Source organism: Eptatretus burgeri, chromosome 17 (genome assembly GCF_056783735.1).
Source record: "Eptatretus burgeri isolate ZD-2024b chromosome 17, Ebu_testis_v1, whole genome shotgun sequence".
NCBI lineage: Eukaryota > Metazoa > Chordata > Myxini > Myxiniformes > Myxinidae > Eptatretus > Eptatretus burgeri.
The window spans coordinates 37,494,335-37,502,611 of NC_140977.1; positions in this window are offsets into that span (position 1 = coordinate 37,494,335).

The following is an 8,277-nucleotide window of genomic DNA, read 5'->3' on the forward strand; positions in this document are numbered from 1 at the left end:
CAGGATGATGACCTATAGCTGGGTCAAGATTCGAACCCAGACAACACAGTTCAGAGGCGAGTGCACAGACCTCTAGATTATCCTGCTGGTCATAATATTTTATGAACTCAACAAAAGACCAAATTAATGTTCAGAAATCATAATCATTGGTTCCATATAGTTTCCCTGTGAGATACCGTGGCATTTAAATTACAGGCCCAGCAACAACTTGATGGGGCTGGGGAATGAAAATGGTCCGGCCTGTCATAATTAGAATGCAGAGAGGCCCCGACAAGTTCGCACACAAAGGATTGTTGATGCAGTGCCAGTAAAATTGTCTTTTGTGGCCCGTGACTTTTGGTAGAAAAGACTGGGTGCTCAACGTGTATTTCTTGCATTAATTTAATGAATTAGTAAACTGGAAATGTTGAATGACGACAACGAAGGGAAACATAATCCTGGTATTTTGGATGATCCGATCCCACCAACTTATTCAAAGAACGACGCACGGGGAACGTGAGACAGGTATCGATGAAATGGTGATTCCAAACAGAGCTGATTGCATTAAGGGAACTTGGTGGAGGATGATCACATATACTTGGGAAGAGAGGAAGGGTGCTACATATATACTGTAGTTGAAACTCACCTGGAGCATGCGAATCCGGTATCCTGCTGCTATAAATTGTGAAAAACAGAACAAATGTATCAAGAAGTACCATATTGCATTCGCAGCAGTTGAGCACAGTTAGTGAGTGTGGAGCTGACGAATGAAACACCTGTACGTGTGTTACTGCATTATTCGAGTAATTCAAAAACACACAAGTCGGAGTTCCACTGGAGATGAACGGTGCATGCGGGATTCGGCCCAATAGCTCATGTTTGTTCGATTTCAACCTGCCTTATAAACCGTCACCCTGGTGCTCTGCAAGTGGACGATTGCACAAATAAGTACGCCACCCCACGCAGAGGGCATTAAGCCGGCTGTCCCATCTACCGGCATGAGCCGGCAGATACTACAATATCCCACGGTATCTTTATTTTGTATACATCGTCGAGGCTTGGAGAAGAGCTACAACTAGTACAGTGAATGGATCAGGACACAACAGGCCAAAAAGAATGTGAGAGAGAGAGAGAGAGAGAGAGAGAGAGAGAGAGAGAGAGAGAGAGAGAGAGAGAGAGAGAGAGAGAGAGAGAGAGAGAGAGAGAGAGAGAGAGAGAGAGAGAGAGAGAGAGAGAGAGAGAGAGAGAGAGAGAGAGAGAGAGAGAGAGAGAGAGAGAGAGAGAGAGAGAGAGAGAGAGAGAGAGAGAGAGAGAGAGAGAGAGAGAGAGAGAGAGAGAGAGAGAGAGAGAGAGAGAGAGAGAGAGAGAGAGAGAGAGAGAGAGAGAGAGAGAGAGAGAGAGAGAGAGAGAGAGAGAGAGAGAGAGAGAGAGAGAGAGAGAGAGAAAGAGAGAGCAAGAGAAAGGGGGGGAGGGCAAACACCAACAGTAGAATTGAAGACCAAGATAGAGGGAGGCGGACAAACAATGGGGATGGGGAGTTATGGGGGACAGGAGAGGATATATGGGGTCGACAAGATGGATCCAAAAGGAAACTCTGAGGAGGGAAAACTGGAAATTTGGAATGAGGAAGAATTGGGGTGGGGTTAACAAGGGGAGACACGATCATGGTTTCGGATGAGGATGATCTGAGATGGTGGTGAACAGCTGTGTTGAACACAAAGACGGAAGAACGAGATTGAAGAGGATGTGGAAGTTGGTTCCATAGGCAGGATAAAAGAGGAACAAATGAGTGGAGGTGAGCAGTGATCCTGGATTTAGGTAGTTCACCAGAAAGGGGTTGTGGTAGACTATGTATACCTTGCAGAAACCTGGGGGAACAAAGCATGGAAATAGCAGAGGGTGCAAGATCAGAAAAGTGGCGGTGAAAGACAGAGAGGCCACTGATCTGTCTGCGATGGTGAAGTGATAGGACCATCGAATCAGCTTCAGCGCGAGAGATTGCAATAATCTTGAAGGCCTTGGTTTCCACGGTGTCACGCTGGGCACGATGTGAAGCAGGAGAGCCAGCCAATGGGGAGAGCAGTACTCCATTAAACTGTGAGTGAAAGCCCTGTAGTGGATAGGGGTTTAGGTGTGCCAAAGATGGATTGTCTACGACGGAGGATGCCCAGCCAGCAGCTGGCTTTGGAGGCCAACTTTGAAATATCGTTTTCCCAAGAAAGATCATGGCTGATGGTGAGACCCAGGAGTTTGAATGACTGAACTTCCTCAAGAACATTGTTCATAAAGTCGATGGGAGGGTTTGCCAGACGGACCTTTTGGAGAGAGATAGTGAGAGTGCGATTTGTCAAGATTGAAAGACATATTCCAAGTGTGACCAACTTGTCTTTTTTTTTTTTTTGAGAAGCTAGTGATTGACCAGCTTATGTCCAGTGAGACGGCCCTGATCTCATGTCTGATATTTAGGGTCTCCATCCATTGTTGGGTGAGTAGGAGCAGCATGTTCAAGGTAGAGTGACTGAAACCAAATTGGTGATCTGTGATGTGGTTGTTGGAGAAAAAGAAGGATTTTATGTCAACTGCGATGATGGATTCCCTGACCCTGTTGATGATTGGAAGTAAGCTGATAGTTTTAGAGGATCAGTTTTTGCACCTTTTTTATGTCATGCAGTGATGTCGGCAGATTTCCAAACAAATGGAAGATGACTGAGTGAAAATGACAGGGTCAAAAGGGCAGAGAGAACATGTGTAAGAGCAGCAGAGCAGGTTTTTAGGACACGTGAGCTGATGCCATCCGGCAGAGTCGTTTTTGAGGGTACCACCTCTTTCAGATGAAGAGTATGTATAATTTCCCCCTGGCCAAGGGTTGAAATGGTCAGGAGGCTGTATGAACACACCCTTACAACCACTGGCATGTTTTGTATTCACCAATTTGTTTCCTTTATTCGAATTGCAAGTTTCAAAACAATGACCTCTCAAATAACAGCTTGCATGTACCCTTTGTCCAATTTCCATTCATGAAATGTGGTGAGTCGAGATTATTTTTCTTCACAAAGAAAAAAAGATCTTCCTTTGGCAAATGAGAACTTTATCCACAGCTTGATGGATTACTGCTCTCCCCTTTGGGCTGGTGTCCCTACCTCATACCTTTACCTTCTTGTGCCGTGGAAAGCAAGGCCCTCAAAATCATTGGGATCTCCCACAACTGTCCAGATCGTGTCGAAGCCTGAGTTTCACATCATAGACATGTTGGTGGCCTCTTTGTATTGTACCTCCTCCTTTTTGGTCTTGCACCTCTGTCCTCTCTTGGCTCTGTCCCTCCTCAGTTTCTGTATGGTGCACATGGTCTGCCAGTAACCCTCTTCTTGTTAAACTCCCAAAATCCAGGCTCACTTTTCACTTCCATTCATCCAAGAGGAACCAACTTGCCCAATCTTTCAGTCCCATCCTTCCATCCGGGTGTCAAGACTACTGTTCACCAACGTCTCAGGTCATCCCCAATCCATACTCATGATTTCACTTCTCCCAACTTACCCCCATCCCCAAGGACACCCTTTTTCCAGGTTATTATGATCCCCCCCTCCCTCCTTCACACATTTTTGTTTTTGTCAGTTGGTTTGTTCCATTTCAGTTTCATCCTCGCTTTCCCCTTCCTCATCATGCTGTGCTTCATTCAGCTTGTGTGCAGCTTGTTCATCCCCTTCCTTTGATCTCATTCTCACTTCGCCTCTGCTATTGGTATTTCCCCCTTTCCATTTTGTTCCCTTCCATTTTGCTCTCGCTGTGGAAAGTTGTGCAAACCAAGGCTTTTAGGATCATTGATATCTCCTGTGAAGAAGCCGAGTCTTTGGGTCTTTTAATCTCTCACCACAAGCAGGTCGGTGGTCTGTCTTCTATGGCCTCCTCTCTGGCCTTGCACCCCCTGCTCTGTACCCCTAATATTTCCGCAGGGCACTCAAAGTCCCCCAGTAACCCCCGTCTGGTGAAACTGCCAAGGTCAAAAATCACTGCTCACCTTCACTCTTTAATTCCTATTTTCTTCCACCTCTGGAACAAACTCCTGCACTCTCAATCCCACTCTTCCCTCCAAGTCTTCAAAACAGCTGTTCCCCACCATCTCATATCTTCCTCCATCCAAACCATGATCTTTTCTACCCCCGTTAATCCACCCCAAACCCACCTCCTTCAAATTCCCTGTTTTCCTTCCTGAAAGTCCCTGTTGTCATCTTGCTTACCCCATCTACCCCACCCCATCCCTCTCTTCCACAGATCTCCTGATGTCCATGTTCCCTACTGTTGTGTTTCCCTCTCATGCCTCCTCGTCTCCTGCTCCCTTCACTATATGTTCTGCATATTAGCTTTAATACGAGCTTCGGCAAAGTTAAAAATAATTTTAAAAAGCTCTTCCAGGAGCCTCTATCATGTACACATAAAAGGGATTGGGATTACATGGAGAGTACCACTCCAACATTATCGATCATCAACAATCTTAGAAGGGACCGCCCAATGGACCATGGATATCCCGACAACACCGAAACAAATGAATGTTTCTTTGAATGATTACATGACAAAGCTATTGTTTTAGGACATATCAACGGATACATGTGGACTCACCAAGTCACAATTCATGAGCGATACATGCACTTCACACGTCAGGCTTTCACGGGTTGGAATTGGTTTTAATGCATATCTAACAAAGGGTTTATCCACATTCTGCCTGACCTCTATTTTTCTTGTAGATACATTAGTTTTGTTTGCTATCGAACATTATTACGCTGTGTCCAAAATGCTAGCGATTCCAATGTCTTCCCCAACCTTCATTCATTTCCCTCCCCACTCCCTCAATCTTTCCTATCATCACAGCTTCTCTTCATTGGTGAAATTGAATTTTCTGAATCTAACACATTCACTCCACTACCTAAGTGAATACATACTAAATGGATGGTTTATTTCAGGATACAAAGGTTCATGGTGTAGTTCACCATTTTTTTGCAACTTCATGCGTGGACCTACCGGCGAAATATGCCAACAGTGTCCAAGGCTAACTCCACACGTGGCTGACTTCCTCGACTCTCGTAACGAACATGCAGCACTCAACAGAATACTTTCACCTTCTATATCCCTGTCAAGGCTGGAGTGCCCCAAGGCAGTGTTCTGCGATCAGTCAAATTGCTGATCTTCCTCAATAATCTCTCTGGATAATCCCCTTTATGTACTGTATTTTCTGATGACTCTACTCTTTGCCATGGCATCCCTCATCCTTCAGGTCAGGTCAGGTATGGGAGCATGCACCGGAGCAGCCAGATGCTCAAGCAGATTGTGGCAAACCCTATCCAGAATTATCCAAGCAAAGACATTGTCCGACACTGAGAGCAGCGTCACCCCTCGGTAGTTGTTGCAGTCTTGGCGATCACCCTTCCCTTTCCAGAGAGGAACAACAAGGCCCCTCTTCCAGTCAGTTGGGATGATGCCTGTGTTCCAGGCAGAGCACAGAACTGCATGCAGTGACATGAGTACAGCATTTCCACCAGCCTTGAGAAGTTCAGCATGAATGCCACAAATCCTAGGAGCTTAACCCCATTTCAACTGGTTCACCAAAGCCGATGTTTCCACAAACTAAGGTGGATCACAGTTGATTGGAGGGTCAGCAATAGGCACAGTAACACCCCTGACGTCCAACTCAATGGCTGGTGAGTCAGCCTGGTACAGCCGCTGAAAGCAAACGGGCCAGCGGCCCTTCACTTCGAACTCCTCTGTCAAGAACCCAGCACTCTCCGCTCCAACTGAAGTACACCGAAGGATGGGCTTGGAGGAACATAATGCACAAATTATCCTGGAAGCAGGACGAGAACCACTTGACCACAGGTGATGCTCTAACCCCTCACAGATTACTCACATATAGGCCTCCTTGTCCACCCTCAGCGGACGTTAAATTTTATGCCTCAAATTTCCTGAACAGCTCCTCTCTGCCATCAAGCCTGGCCCTGCGACTCTGGTCAATGGAATCCAGTATCCATTGAGACACAAAATTCTCCTTTGCCCTGCAGTGAGCTCCAAAACATCCACTGACATCAACGATGGTAGCCTTGAAGGCACTCCACAACTCTTCAGAATTCCCCAAAGCACCCCACCCCACAAATCCCCACTCAGCTTGGTCGCAAACTCCTCAGCTACCCTCTTATCCTTGAGCTTGCCAACATCCAGCCTAGGCCGGGTTGGTACCATTCGCCTGGATTTAAGCTGCAACTTCAGAGTTGCTACAACAAGCCTGTGGTCGGTATTGAGGAACTGAGCACTCCGGGGGACCCTGCAGTTCTGAATCATCCTCCAGCGACCATCAACGAACACCTGGTCAATCTCCTTTGCCACACCACCAGCGTTGGAATACCAAGTTCTGCTCTGAGCCTGTGGGTGCTGAAACCATGAACGAGCCACCACAAGTCCACAACTTCTTGCAAAGGCAAGAAACTTAGTGCCATTCTGGTTCACAGTTCCAGACCCGTGGGGACCAACACGTCTCATAACCATCGCCATCAGTGCCAGTCGATGCATTGAAATTCCCCAAGACGAGAAATGTATCTCGCCTGGGGCACTGATCAAGCAGACTACAGCACGGCATAGAATGCATCCTTCATGGTGAGATCACTCACCTCAGACGAAGCAGAGACAGAAGCTAGGGAAATGACACCTAAGGAATGATGAATCCTGGCTCATAATATGCTCGTTAACTGGAGTTTCCTCAATTATCATGAGAGTCAGCTTATTGGACGTGGCTACAGCAACTCCTTGGCCATGGTAACAATCAGAGCGACCAGATCAATAGTAGTTTTAACTACTCATCATGATCTCGCCACTATCTGGTCTTCGAACCAGAGAGTGCTGCAATACATATATTCAAATGCTGAAGATCAGATAACAGAGACAGGTGATCATCCTGTCTTAGGGATACGACATTCCAGGCAACCACTCGAAGGGACCTCCTCAGCTTCACCCAAGGAGACGCCGTCTGGTGGACAACACCTCAGCACCACTCCGCCACACACCACCGCAATCTGACCCAAGGAGTTTACCCTGTGCTTTTCCTCCTATCAAGGAGTGGGGGGTCACAAAGGCGTTGCCCCAATCCTGCCATCCGGTGAGCTGCTCTGCGAAGGGCAGCAGCACAGGACGTAATCCCACGGAGTGGATTTTCAGTTTTCTTTGCATTTGTAGGTTTTACGGAATGGCCTTTGGCTCACAAGGAGCTCCTCCGCCCTTTGATCCTTCAGAGAGGCAAGATTCAGCCACATTGTCCTCTCTTCAGACCTTGAAATATTTTTTATTTTTTTTTTACCACAAGCTGGTTAAACACAAAAAAAATCACAAGTTGATAAAACACTAAAAGACATAATAATATCTTTCAAGCTTGACAAATCTCTTCTCCCCCCCCCCTCTCTCTCTTATTAACAATCCTCTTGCATTTCAATCACTCAAATTCCTTGGTCTTACTATCGGTCATGATCTTTCTTGGGCAAACCACATTTCAAAGTTGGCCGCCAAAGCCCGTCATGGACTGGGTATCTTCTGTCGTACAAAGCCCTTCCTTGGCACAACTGAACCCCTATCCACCAACGAGGCCTTCATTCGCAGCTTGATGGAGTACTGTTCTTCCATCTGGGCTGGCTTCCCTGCCTTCAACATTATTGGAATCTCATGTGATGAAGCTGAGTCTATGGACCCATCACAGACAGGTTGGTGGTTTCTCTATCTTCTACCACCTCCTTTTTGGTCTTGCACCCACTCTTTCTGTGCTTTGCCGCACCCCACCCGCCCTCCCACCCCGGTTTTTGGAGGGCGCACACAGTCCACTATAAACCCCCGACTGGCGAAACTACCTAAATCCAGGATTACTGCTCACTGACACTTTTTCATACCTCTTTTTTTCCACCTGTGGAAACTACTTCCACATTCTTTTCAATCTAATTCTTCCCTCCAAATCTTCAACACAACTGTTTTTTTTTTTTTTTTTTTTTTTTTTTTTGTATACCTTGGTCGAGGCTCGTATGAGAGCTAACACACAACTCACAGCAAGGAGGCATGAGACAAGAGGGGCGGGAGTGGAAGGGACAAAACATTGGGGAACAGACACAGGTGAACTGTGGAAGGGAGAGGGATGGGGATGGGACGGGGAACATGGCGAGGGGAAGATGGACATTAAAGGGACTTTCAGGAAGGAAAGCAGGAGAATTGAAGGAGGGGAAGCACAAACTGTTCACCACCATTTCAGATCGTCCCCGATCCAAAACGTTATTTTCTACT